Source organism: Sceloporus undulatus, chromosome 1, assembly GCF_019175285.1.
Source record: "Sceloporus undulatus isolate JIND9_A2432 ecotype Alabama chromosome 1, SceUnd_v1.1, whole genome shotgun sequence".
NCBI classification, from domain to species: domain Eukaryota; kingdom Metazoa; phylum Chordata; class Lepidosauria; order Squamata; family Phrynosomatidae; genus Sceloporus; species Sceloporus undulatus.
The window spans coordinates 222687795-222701932 of record NC_056522.1 but is presented as its reverse complement, the minus strand read 5'-3'; the positions used below and the strand labels follow the sequence as shown (position 1 = coordinate 222701932).

The 14138-nt window shown below is 40.9% G+C and overlaps 2 protein-coding genes across 5 annotated transcripts in view; both read left to right on the top strand.

Annotated features, from left to right (window-relative positions):
• KIF5C (kinesin family member 5C) overlaps nucleotides 1-5723 on the top strand; it is a 99914-nt gene extending 94191 nt beyond the window's left edge. Inside the window, exon 26 of the mRNA XM_042445127.1 lies at nucleotides 856-5723. The gene's annotated coding sequence lies outside the window, so the exon portion shown is untranslated. The remainder of the gene's footprint in view (nucleotides 1-855) is intronic.
• Nucleotides 5724-11980: 6257 nt separating this feature from the next.
• LYPD6B (LY6/PLAUR domain containing 6B) overlaps nucleotides 11981-14138 on the top strand; it is an 82857-nt gene continuing 80699 nt past the window's right edge. For 2 of the 4 annotated variants that reach the window (XM_042446060.1, XM_042446058.1), the window contains exon 1: nucleotides 12010-12103. The gene's annotated coding sequence lies outside the window, so the exon portion shown is untranslated. Of the gene's footprint in view, nucleotides 12104-14138 lie in introns of all 4 variants that reach the window. The other 2 variants (XM_042446061.1, XM_042446059.1) reach the window with 2 other exon arrangements.

Here is a 14138-nt window from a genome sequence, read left to right as displayed (position 1 = left end):
GTCTTCTGCTTTTGGAACACTTGAAATGCCACAAAGGGGTACTGCAAAGCAGCCTTGTGGGAGCAAGGAGTATTGCAATTGTTTTAATTTGTATTCTGACCATCTTCCCAGCAAGAACTTGGATAGGGACACAATGACTTTTCCAAGGCTATTCAGTATGTGTCACAACTAAGGGTGGCTTTCAACTGGTCCTTACCAGTCCAAGGCCAATGTCCTCTTCATCATATCACTAGTTTGTTTCTGAATACAATCCAAGGGGATATTCAAAAGAAACTTAAAAAAAAAAACTAACACCAGTTGAAAATGATTATCTTCTCCTAGATTATTTTAAGGAAAATTTTCCTTCACATGTTGTTGCCTTTGGGGATCAGATTGGGGCTACAGCAGCCCAGAACTTTCTCTATGGTGGCATCACTTCTGTCCTTCCCAAAGAAGCTTGCCAGATGAAGTCTCTTGAATTTTGACCTGAATAGGTTTTCAATGGATATTCAATGGTCTTTCAGTTAATTTGTCCAGTCTTTGATTTACTGCTTTTCTCAATTGTTAGTGGCTGAATCTCTGTTGGGATATTAGATTTTGATTGCTGCTTTGTAAGGAAAACAGCTTCATTATTTTGTTGAATGATAAGATCTATTTTTTAAAATGATCAAAACATACCAAAGATATCTTAGAGCAGGCTGTCCCACTTACAGAAGGTTGTCCTTACTCTGGATGTCATCAGGCACTGCTGCTCTGAAGTTACAATATAAATAGATCTTCACTGTATCAATTTATTTAAGACATCCAGTATGTGAATACCACTTTTTCAGAAGTGGAATTAACATATTTTGAACTTTTTCTTCCCCAAACAAACAGGTTCCATTTTGCACATGAAAACCCATAATCAGCTCACTATCTCTTTTCCTTCTTGGACTGGATCTGTACGTCTGTTCATTGTATGCATCCTATAGTCATCTGCAGTGGACTGGGTTCCGAATTTTTCAGCTTTGTAGAATCTCCATGTGTACAGAAGTGTGCCCCAAACCCAACTTTTCTTCTGAAAACTATGTACAGTGTATCTAACACATGCACCTAGGCTGACAGTATGCGTCTGCTACTCAATCTCTATCACTGACTGACTGAGTTGGACTATGCTGTGCCAGTTGTGTTGGGGCTTTTATCCTGGCACAGATGCTTTCCCTTTTTTCCCCCCTTCTTTTTTTGGTTTCCTTAAAAGGACTCTGGTGCATCCGTAAAATGCTTGTATCAGAGAATGAATTGTTCAACAACCAAGTGCCATCAGAAGCAGTTGATTGTGTTCCATCATGACTTTCTGATTTCCTGTATAATATGCATATTATTTTATATTTTTAGAGGATATGTGCAGTTATATGGTTTTAAAAAACCAACCCATCTAACATGCTTTCAAGAAGTAAAATACCCCAAAGACGCATTTCTAATATTCTGATTAAATCTTTGGACTTGGTAGAGACCAAGGATGTAGAAGAATTTGCTAGCTTAGCTCTAGGCCACGGATGGGGAAAGTATGGCCTGCAGGCAGTATGCTGCCCCCCATCTCCCCGCCCCCCTTTGCTGCTTCTGTGCTCTAAATCCCCTAAATATATTTTTTTTAATTTGCAGGAAAAGCCACCCCAAACTAGGCCAAACAATGCAGAAATACTACCAAACAGGCTAGTTTAGAATTATCCATCCTTCAAAAATCTTACAAGGTTTATAAGGACATGAAAACCAGAGGTGACTTCCTGAACATATTTTTCACTGATTTCCAATACAAAATGCATTGGTATGTTCTCTTTTGGTCCCCCCCCCTCATTTGGCAGAAGTCATGGGTTCAAAATTGGCCTCCAAAGCAGTTGCCCATCCCTATTCTAGATATTGAAGTTTAGCAGTCATATTATAATTTAATCTCAAAGTTTAGCATTTGATCTGTAATTGTGGTTCCTTTGATCACAAATTCTGGCAACCATGTAGTAATGTGGTTCTGATTAAAATTAAATTGAAAGATAAATATTTGCAAGAGCAGTTTAAACCATGTCTACCCTCTTCTTTCCCAACTCAAATCCTTTATGATTTCCAAAAAAACCCCACTATAAGTCAGAAAACTGAAATAGAAACATGTAGCAGTGAAAAAATATTCTTGAGGGTGATCAGCATGAGTAAGTACACATGCTTAGTGTGTAATGCAAACAAGAAAAGAAAAAAATGGAAGGTGTCTTTTTGCTTAAAATTGAAATATGATACATTTATAGCAATATATGCTGGAACTGATCAGTATGCAAGTCTGCCTAGGGATAGTATAATTTTAGTTCTCAACCAATAGAAAGATAAATAGACTTCTTTGGGGGTTCTTTTTAAATGACAGATAATGGGTTTTATTTTTAGTGGAAGCAAACACAACCATAGAAAATGCAGTAAGTAGGCAGGTTTTAAATCTGTAATTTAATAGACCTGCTGTGCTTCTTTCATGTTTCATATATGCATTTACTACTATGTACATTAAAGTGTATTGTTTTGAAGGAGAATAGTTTTAAAATGATAAAACTGGAATTTACATTCATTCAGTCCTGTCTGCTGCTGTGGCTAGGTATGTTTGGGGGCTTCTAAACATGTTAAGCCAATAGACATTGGTGTCAATCCAATACTGCTTGATGTAGCATATAGTTCCCCATGTGGAGATACTGCTGCACTAAGACATTTAGCAACATTTCCACCAGACCTACTGTAGCCCTGCTAAAGGTTTGCAATCTGGGATGGGAACTGTGGGAGAGGTGAAGTGAATGCCAGCCGTCACAGTGATTGAAAATAAACATACACCTGTACAATTAATGTACATGTGCGTTTATCCTTAAGAGACTACTGGCTGTTTAAAAAACAACAACAACACTAATCTGGTCCAATATCTTTACAAAGATTAGGACCTGACTTCAAGCATTTCGCCCTGATGTTGCTTAGAAGCCCTCAACGTAGCAAAGATGATCAGGGTTTGTTTAATTTATTAAGGGTTGCACTATTTGTGGGGCTAGGGATTGAAATATTTGTTACATATTTAATGAAGGATCGCAAATGTTGTATTTGTTTAATTTATTTTGTTGGGTTGTTTTTTGGTTTTTGTACATCTTGTTTTTCTTCTTAATATACATGTATATGCACTGCCAGTGAACTGAAGTATGAATTTGCTGTATCTAAATCTGAAATTAATGTGGCCAACTCTCAGTTACATGTCTAGGTACCAAGAGGGCTGCTGTTACTAAACCAGTGACCTTAATTGCCAGTCTGTATATCATGGGTGACTACAATGAGGCTGCCTGAAACAATTTTCACTATTTGGCGACTGTTCCAAATAGTGGCTGTAACATCTACATTGGCTCACAGTATGATTTTTAATTTTTTTAAAAAATTGCATTCTTTGGAACAAAGATTGAGAAATTGTATGCAGTGGAAGCATTCTACAGAAGAAATGTTACAGATAAAACAGCATGTAGCATCTGCCTTATAAAGGGTGGTTCAAGTAGCGTCATGCCAGCCTTTATAACTTGTTAACTAGGTCTTGGGGGTGAATGCACACCATTTAATACAGTGTTTGTTATAGTTTTTTGTATAGCTGAGCTACTGTTGCCTTTTCCCATACACACACAGACGTCTGTTTGTGTGCTCAGTGCTCCATCGACATAAAAATTCAGCAGTGTGAATGCAATCCACCGAGCACATTATACATGGGCAGTCCTCTCAGGAATGAATGGGAATTTGATGCAGTGATTTACCCTAGCACTTTTGTTGTTTAAGATTTGAGGTTTTGAATATAATGTCTCTAAAGCATGATGGAAAAGTTAGCTTTAATGCCTTTTTAAGAACAAAAGCCTGACACTCCTCTGGAACAGCTAGTTGCTGATCAGACAGTCAGTTCATCTAGCTGCAGCCCTTTGCCTGAGGCTTCAGAACTGACTTTTCCATCCTGGTTCAGAGAAGGCAGGTTGTCCTGTGAAAGGCTGAAAAGGTGTGCTGTGTTAGAGTCTTTAAAGCTGGACTTTTTCACGTGTTATCACATTTTTGTCTTATTTTGCTGCTAAGTGTCACTTCATTGCATCAGAGGTGCTTATCTAAGTTCTCAAGCACAGTTTAAGCATACTTTAACGCACTACTTTTGCAGTATTTTTGTACTAGCAATTTCATCTCAGCTACACAAACAGCAGAAATCTGTCTTCAGATGATTTCCATTTTTAAGGCTTTTCCCTTTCTTTTGTTTTTGTACTGTTCAAAATACTTTCTTTTATCCTGAAAGGAAATCTTATTTTAAACAGTAGATACAAAGAGTTATATCTATTACTTGACAAGTGAACATGCCATACTAGTTGGGGAGAACTGCAGTGTGAAGTGTCTTTGATTTTTTAAAAAATCTCAATAGTAATTTTCCTTACCTTCCAATCTTCCAAAACGGCTATCTTCAGGTACACGTTATAGAGTCAGGGCTACCATCTCCACAGATTTTGCATCCAGGATTCAACCATTCACAGCTTAAAAATACTACACACACACACAACTGAAAAACAAGCCTTGATTTTGCCATTTTATGTAAGGGACACCATTTTACTTCACTATTGTCTATCATGAGACTTGAACATCCATAGATTTTGGGATCCACAGGGGCTCCTAGAACCAAACCCTAGTGGATACCAAAGGCCCAGCATATTTACTTTTATATTTTTCCCACTGGGACAAATGGTAAGACCAAAACTATTTGCTAAGGGTGAATTTTGCCAAGCAAAGGCAAGATTGGACTGCCTTGAATCTGCCAAACTGAAATAACTGAAACTATATTAGTATGTAAAATCTGATGTATGCATACATGACTGTATACATACCTTGGAGGATGGTGGAAAACTCCTACTTGAAAATGAAAAATATCTAAAAAAAATTACTTCACAATTGAAGCCTAAATGAAGACAAACCCATCCTTGAGATAATAAAATAACATATATTCCAAACTAGCTTTTAAATTTTGTATGGAATTTCAAAGAACAGGAACCTCTCCTATTTTGGAAAGTTCTATATACATGTTCCCCATGAAAGCTGCATTGAAACAAAGGTGCAGAGTGTGATGGACTGTGCCCTTTGCCTTTATACCTCTTTGGGGCAAGAGAATTCAAAAAATGTTTTTAAAAGATGAGGTACACAATTGTAAAATGATGTGTTCTCTCCTGTGTGTTGGTAATTAGCTTAATGCCTTTATGAAGCTAAAAACACACTGGTCAAAAGTCTGTCTTACACATCCTTACACCATATCACTTCCATGTTTGTGTCTTACTCCTAAATACTTCTGTGTCTGCCATTTTTGAAACACTTTTAATAGTAGTAGAACAATAGGAATTCAGGCATTCTGTAGAAGTATACATGTCTAGTTTGTAAAGTGTGTAATGTGTACTCCAGAAGTGTACTCTCTGGGATCTATGTATCTGTACAGTAGCTTGTTTTAGGGAGGGAAAATGAAATGTGGATACTTTTCTGATGGGTACAATCTGGGGAGAAACTGCCACTATTATAAAAAATGTTGAAATAAATCAAGCTCTATGTAACAGCAAACCTGGATCTCCCCTCCCTTCCCCATAGATAAGTCTTTTGATCTTGGTTCTAAAATACTATCTATTAAAATGTATGGATACACTGGCAGACTGCATGATGTATCATCCAAGAACTGTTAAAGTGGAAATAAAATTGAAGTAAACTTTCCTGTGACTAGCATTTGTGTCCTGTTTTGAACCCATGATTATAATATCAGTGTGTCCGGTGCCTTATATATGGTTTTCCTAGGTGGTTTCTCTTTCATATGGCAAGAATTCAAGGCAGTTTTGGTGTGACTGTGACCTTCTGAGGGAATCTGCCAGTCCACACAAAGCCCAAGATCACAAACCTTTTGACTGGTAACCCTTGTTCAGCTCTCAGCACTGCCCATATTTTGGGGGGGCTATGAATTAAAGCCTTCATACCTGGTGAAGCCAAACAAACTTTGTGCCCCTGGTGAACTTCTTGTGCTGAAAAGAGGAAGGGAATTCTTCACTGGATTAGTTCTGTCTCCCCCCAAATTTAAGCAATACGTTAGGACCATGGTTCTCAAACTTAATACCACTGTGTCTTCCTTTAAATCTTAAGTGGAGACTTGAGACACATCAGTAACTTAATAAGATAACTACCGGTAGCTATTTTCACTCTAGGAGTTCTTGATCCTGATTTTGTTGTTGCATGACTCTGGAGACTTGAAATGACTTGAAGGAACACAAGAACAAGATCAACAAAAAAGCATGACTTCTTACTTTCCAAAAGACAGCTTCAGTAGTTCTGTTTTGAATCAATTAACAGGATAACTGCCTGGGCTTGTTCTTTTAATGGAGTGGGAACTGTGCAGCCTTCTTAATTTTGCTAGACTGCAACTCCTAATAGTCTTCACCACTGGCTATGCTGGCTAGCACTGCTGCAAGTTTCAGTCCAAACACATCTAGAGAGTGAACAACAAAGAATCTAGCTCAGTTATAGCTTGAGTGGTTATGGCTTCTTTCTGTGTGGATTTAAATAAGAGAAATCAAAAGATTTTCCACTGGTAAATTTCATATCTCCTTAGAGAGTGGCCCCTACACCTGTTTTCATTCTTGCATTTGAACAGTTCATTGAAGCCCTGAATTATACTCTATGCCACATGAATAATTACCATAGATGATTTACATAACTTTAAAGATGATGAAGGCATTGAAAGGGTTCGAAATTTTCCAAACCTTGGCTCAGTCATTAATCAGAATGGAGACTTCAGGTCAAGAAGTCAGAAGAGACCTCGGACTTGGAAGGGCAGCTATGAAGGATCTAGACAAGGTCCTCAAGTGTAAAGACATTGAATACTAAAGTTAGGATTTTCCATGCCATTATATTTCCAATTTCTATGTATGGTTGTGAAAGTTGGACAGTGAAGAAAGCTAATAGGAAGAAAATCAACTCATTTGCCATGTGGTGCTGGAGGAGAGTTCTGTAAATACCCTGAACTGCCAAAAGGAGAAATAAATGGGCCCCAAAACAAATCAAGCCTAAACTCTCCCTAGAAGCCAACTGAGACTGTATTTCGGCCATATCATAATGCACTAGAAAAGGCTATAAGGGCAAGGTGGAAGGCAGGAGGAAAAGAGGAGAGCTGCATCACAGATTGATAGACTCAGTCAATGACCTCACAGCCTTGAGTTTGCAAGATCTGAGTAGGGCTGTTTATGGCAGGGTGACTTGGGGGCTTCTTATGCATAGGGTTGCCATAAGTTGAAGTCGACTTGACAGGAGTTAACAACAACACATTAAATTCCACTAGGTGGCAGTCACATCCCATCATATTGTGCTAAACTAGCAAGCAAACTGCAGGGTACAAAAAAAGAGATGCTTGGTACAAAGGACTTGTTGTAAACCACTACAACTCTGATTAGATTGTTAGCTATAAATCAGTATTATCAACTGTCATGTTAGAGAGGTCCTAACCTAAGTTTTCATTAAATGTAGGAGGAAGAAGAGGAATAAATGCACATTTTAAACACATGTTCAGCGTCTGTTGGCAGGCAACACATTCTTAAACTCAATGTTACATAAAAAGTAGAGCATTGCAGAATTGCACAGACTTTTTGTTTTTGTTTTCCTGCATCCATTTTATTTGTACGTAATTACATGTATTCAGATAACTTTACATTAATGTGATGTCATTATCCCCCCTCCCCCAAAAAAGATTCTTTTTCTGAAGTTTTGTATGCACATTATTATTCTTGAAAAGATGTAGTCTTAGTGGAGTCTCATCCTGAAGTTTTCCCCACACACACACACACACACACACACAATTTCCTGTTCGGCCTTAGAAACTCACTAGGTGCCCTTGGGCAAATTGCACACTCTCAGCTTCAGAGGAAGGCAATGCCAAACCCCTCTGAACAAATCTTACCAAGAAAACCCCATGATAGGTTCACCTTAGGGTTGCCATGAATCAGAAATGACTCATGTTATGTAACCAATTTTTGGTATGTATACAGAAAACAATCACATCAACTTTAGAAAAACAGAAGCAATAGTAGAGATTAACCTAATTTGAGGTGGAGTAAAATAAAAAGCCCAGACAAATAAAAGGTAGATTATATTAGAGACATGGAAAACTGTTCTGCTGAGTGTTCCACCTCCAAGATGACAGCACCAATTAGGCCCTTTCTTGGCATCTGACTAGCTAGTGCTGTTATTGTTGTTTCTCACCTACAGCGACCTGAAGGTGCACCTAACATGTGGTTTTCTTGGGAAGAGTTGTTCAGAAGAGGTTTGCCATTGCTTTCCCCTGTGGCTGAGAGAATGTGACTTGCCCAGCGTCACCCAGTGGGTTTCCATGGCCAAGGTGGGAACTGAATCCTGGTCTCCAGAGTCATAGCCCAACTCTCAAACCACTATGCCATGCTGGTCTGCACACCCAATCCCAGCAAAGGACACCTGGGCCTCAAAAGTGTCACAGAAGAATCATAAGGAGTGGAAATCCTCAGGCCCCGAGGCCAAATCAAGCCCCCTGGAGCTCACAAGATAGCCACCTCTCCTTCCCCGTGACAATTATTATTTGGTGGTTTCTCAGTCTTTGCACAGAGTTTCCCATCCCTTCTAAAAAGCTAAGGTGTTTCTTTTAAGGCTTAGAGACTGGCAGCAAAAGCTTTGAAGTAAATTCAACTGGTAATTTTGGTCCCGCCTTTTGGCCTAGCCAGCCCTGGGAAACAGCTCCTGAGGATGTCTTTGAAAATGAATTCAGCACAGACAGTCCTCTGGGTCCCAAGCCCTGAAATAACCCGGGTAAAGGCCAAGAAGGATGCAGTGATGGTGTCAAATCAGCAGCATGATAAAGTCATCTATTTCCCAGTCCCAATGTACCTACTGGCTAGCATTCCCTGAGGTACTTATGAAGGCATAACCTTGTTATGCATTTGTGACTGGTTCGTATGCATGATACTCAATGCTTTAGGGAATATATAGAGGGGCCATGAAAGATCACCTAGTCCCAGTAATGTAGACTCAGTTTAATCAAGTCGATTGACTCAGACTCAAGTCGGAGTCAGCAGAGCCAACATGGTGTAGTGGTTTGGGCATTAGGACCATGACCCTGGAGAACAGGAGCTGAATCCGGCTTGCTCATGGAAACACACTGGAAACCTTGGGCAAGTTATACTCTCTCAGCCTCAGAGGATGGCAATGGCACTCTCCACCACCACCCCAAAGCAACTTGCCAAGAAACCCCCATGATAGGTTCAGCTTTTCTGACATATGGTAAACCCATCATGGGGTGTTCTTGGCAAGATCTGTCCAGAGGAGGTTTGCCATGGTCTTCCCCTGAGGCTGAGAAGGTGTGGCTTACCCAAGGCCACCCAGTGGGTTTCATGGCTGGGCTGGGAATCGAACCCTGGTCTCCAGAGTCCTAGTCCAACACTCAAACTGGTACACCATGCTGGCTCTCAGGTTTTCCTTAAGGTCACCTTAAATTGGAAACGCTTTGAAACACACAACAATAAACTGGACTCAAGTCACTTCAGTTCAACTCAGCAATAAATGACTCTCTGACTTGACTGGACTCTTGGCTTGTATATTTTTAGTAACTGACTTGCTGGTCTTGGTTCAGCAACATAACACAAAGGCCCAGTGGACTTCAGGCAGAAGAATTCTTCTAAAGCTTTTGAAAAGCCTGCAGCTGCTCTTAGGATAAGCTTTGGAAGGCTCCTCTAAGTGCATCGGAGACAGGCAGCCGTCTTGATAAATTGCCTATGATAAATCAGGGTTTTTTTTTACCTAACTTTGTGCATGTCATCTTGATTTTCTAGTTATTGAAGCCCCATCCCCGCCATACACCACCACTACCTCCTTGTATTGGGTTAAAATTTGGCTCCCAGATTTGAGTGAAAGACGTAGTGTAAGCTTTTGTAGACTAGGATCCAAAACACACTGCAGAAATAATCCAGTTCGAGACGGCTTTAACTGGATACTAGAGAATCCTGGGAATTGTAGTTTGTTGTGGCACCAGAACTCACTGACAGAGAAGGCTAAATGTCTCACTAAAATACAGTTCCCAGAATTCCCTAGCATTGAGCCAGGGCAGTTAAAGCGGTCTCAAACTGGATTATTTCTGCAGTGTGTTTTACTTCACCATGGAGTTAGTCTCAAAGGTGCTACAAGATCCCTTTGCATAAAGGTATTCTAGACTAACATGGCTATGACTCTGAATTCCGCCTCTAACAATAAAAAAAGCTATACTCTGCCCTAAAGTTTCCAGACTGATCTTTTCCTTGTTTCTCAAAGTTTCCTCATTTGCAGCTTTCCACTAACTTTCCCCTCAAGATATAGGTGTTTTGAAAGCACACTAAGGCTGCATTTGCACCGCGGAATAATCCAGTTTCACACCACTTTAAATGTCACGGCCTCAAGGCTGTGGAATTCTGGGAACGGTAGTTTGTTGGGGCACCATAGCTCTTTGGCAGAGAGGGCTAAAGCAAAGCTCTGGTGCCCCACCAGACTACCATTCCCAGAATTCCACAGCCTTTTGGGGAGAAAGGCGGCATAAGAATGTGGCAAGATGGGTTGAACTGAGGTGCATATATGTGCATGTAAATAATCCATATGGCCATGGTGCATAATTACACATCCTAATGTCTCAAAGCTGTAACAGGAATGGTTGAGACACTGGACACTGTTCACATATATACTCCTCTTTACTATGTCACTGGGTTGGATTTCATCCTCTTGGTTTTAACAGCCTTTATGCCTCTGTTTTGATTTCTTTCATTCAGATATCCGCACGCACCTTATTATTATTATTATTATTATTAATTTGTATCCCGCTTTCCCCAAAACTGGGCCTCAGAGCGGCTTCACGACATTAAAAACCAAATAAACAGTACAATTAAAAACATAGGAAACGGTACATTAAAAAGGAATTGAATTGAAGCTGGAATGAAAGAAAATGGAGAGGAAGTATGGAGATGTAAGAAGGTAGGAAAGTAAGGGAAGAAGATATAGAATAGTTGGGGGTGTAAGTATAATAAATAAAACTTTTATTTTTATCCCGCTTTTCTGTGACGAGACATTAAAATATCCACATTCAATATGAAGGTTTGAGTAAGTGGCTAGATAGAGGAGTAGAGGAAGAAGAGAAAAGAGGGTGTGAAGGAGAAAAGAAAGCATGTTAGATCTAAAGAAAGGAGGAGGGAAGGAGGAAGGACTGAAGTTGGTAGAAGGAGAAGGAAAGGAAGGAGAGGAAGAAAGAAGTAAAGAAAAAAGAAGGAAGGAAGGAAGAAGAGGAAGAGAAGAAGATAAAGGAGGTTATAAAGTATAGATTTTAAATGCAATGTATGGAAGTGTATGCCATGATGGGCTTTTTGTTGATGGTAAGTGGAAAGAATTTATGTTTATATGTGAAATGAATAAAATTAAATTAAAAAAGGAACTGATTTATTACAATATTAAAACAGATAGTGATTAAAAGAATAAAACACATTTTAAAAAGATTTTTAACACACACACATATATATACATATATTGGAAATGGTAAAAGCATTCCCAGCCTGTCCTTATAACAATTCCTTAAAAGCCTGTGTAAATAGGTAGGTCTTGAGGAAGAGGAGGAGGACTTGAGGGAGAGTCTACACTGCCAAAGTGTCCATGAGACCCACAGACACAACTCTCCCTCAAAAGCCCTCCTTTCCTCAGGCCCTTTTCTGGGCAATGATTCTGCCTCGTCTCCTCCTCCTCCTCTCCCCCCCCTCTCGCGCCAACAGCCCCTTCGTTGCCTAGGAAACGGGGCGCAGGGCCCCTCGTGCGCGGGCGCCAGGGAGTGGCCGGCTGGGTGTGTCCGCGCGCCCAACTGCCACTTGTAACCGCTCCCGTGACCCCACCCCACCCGGGCAGGCGAAGCCCCGCCCACCGGTTCCGAACGCAGCAGGCGAAGCCCCGCCCACACGGTCCCTTCGCGAGCGCTGCTCCTTTTGGAGCCTTTGCAAAAGTTGCCTAAAAGAAGGATCTCTTGCTTGCAGACCAAGAAGAAGATGAAGAAGTAAAATGGGAACCTGCAGCTGGAGGGAAGGTGAGGCTGCTGCTGCTGCTGCTGCAGTGCAAGAGGGTTCAGTGGATCTCGAAGGGAGGGAGGGAGGCGGTCCTCCATTTCCCGGACGCGTCCTCCATTTTCCCCCTTCTGCACTTTCAAATCACCCTCACATGTTTTGCTGTTGTTGTTGTTGTTGTTGTTGTTGTTGTGTTATTATTATGTGTCTGGAAGTCCTTTCTGATTTGTGGCATCCCTAAAGGTAGCCTCATCTTATCCTGGGTTTTTCTTTGTTTTTCTTTGTTTGTTTGTATGTTTTGCTTCTGAGGCTGAGAGAGTGTGACTCGCCCAAGGTCACCCCCCCAGTGGGTTTATATGGCCAAAATGGGACTCAAACCCCGGTCTCCAGAGCTCCACACTGGCTCTAATATGGGGTCCTCTTGGCATGATTTGTCCAGAGGAGGTTTGTTATTGCCTTCCCCTGAGGAGGCTGAGAGAGTGTGACTTGCTCAAGGGCGCCCAGGGGGTTTCAGGGCCAAGCTGGGACTCGAACCCTGGCCTCCAGAGCCCTAGTCCCACACTTAAATCAAATGAATAAATCAACGCACATAATAGATACAGATAGTAAATCTAGCCAAGGGGAAATGGAAGATCATATGGCATAGCTAGAAGATGGCACGCTTGAGACCCCCATCTTCAAAAATAGGCTGAGACACACACACACACACACACAACTGTTAGGAAAGTTTGCATCTTGAGGCTGCAGCCACACTGCAGACGTAATGCAGTTTAACATTGCTTGATCTGCCATGGCTCAATGCTATGGAATCCTGGGATCTGTAGTTTGTTGTGGCACTGGACCTCTTCTCATAGAGAATAACAATAGCAATACGAAGTACATTTCTACACCGCTTCATGGTGAACTAGCACTCCCTAAGCGGTTTACAACGTGTAAGCCAATTGCCCCTGACAAGCGGGGCACTCATTTTACCAGGCCTACAAAAGGATGCCAGGCTCAGAAGGCTAAGTATCTCACAAAACTACAATTCCTAGAGTACCATAGCATTGCACCATGGTGGTTAAAGTGGTGTCAAACTGCATTGTTTCTGCAGTGCGTGTTGGAACTGGCCTTTGGTTCAGTTAGTCTCAAAGGTGCTGCAAGGTCCCTTTGCAAACTGTCAAGACAGCTATTGTAGTTGAGTACTCCGCAGGCAGGCAAAAAGAAAGGCTGTAGCTGACCCTGTCCCCCAGGTATGCTGGCTCCCAGGTAAGCAAAAGGGCTTTACATTCCCTCACCCACTTGAAATATGGGTTGGGTTTATTTATTTCTAGTTCCTTAGTTCTGTAATATTTCACTTATCATTTTGACTGTGCTTTCAGGGGAGTCAGGTAGTATTACCTGCTTCAGTTGTTGTTGTTGGTTGTTTCGATGCAGTGCTTTCTACACTTTCATTATTTTGTAAAATCATACCTGTAGGTAGGCAAAATCAATAATGACCTGCCTGCCAATTCTCAGCCTTTCCCCTTCACCTAAAAACTATCCTAGTGACCCTGTGTGTGTCTCTGTGTGTGTGTGTGTGTGTGTGTGTGTAAAGGTGTTGGTTCTTGTTTGCAGAAATTAGCCCAGGTGACCCACTCCTTTTGGGTTCAGAAGAAAAGGAGGAGGGGCCCTTTATATTTTTGCCCCTTGTCCACAAGATGAAGGGGATCACTAGGAGGGGAGGCCACCCGCTGCCACCCACTTGGGGGCATAGCGCATTGTGAATGACACCTGCCTTGTTTCCACAATAAAGAAGCACTCAGGGCCAAGCCCCTGGGTGTCTTTTACTTTTCAAAAACCTTAAAAATAGAAAGGGGGATGAGGTCTGACTTTCTTTGATCCTAGAAGAGGAGGTGTGGAAATATATAATAATAATAATAATAAAATTTTATTTATATACCGCCCTTCTAAAAATCAGGGCGGTGAACAACAGGAAAAACAATACATTACACAAAATCAAATAAAATACATTAAAAGCAGTTCAATAAAAATAATAAATAATAAAAATAACATGTCGGCAAAACAATGCTGACAAGG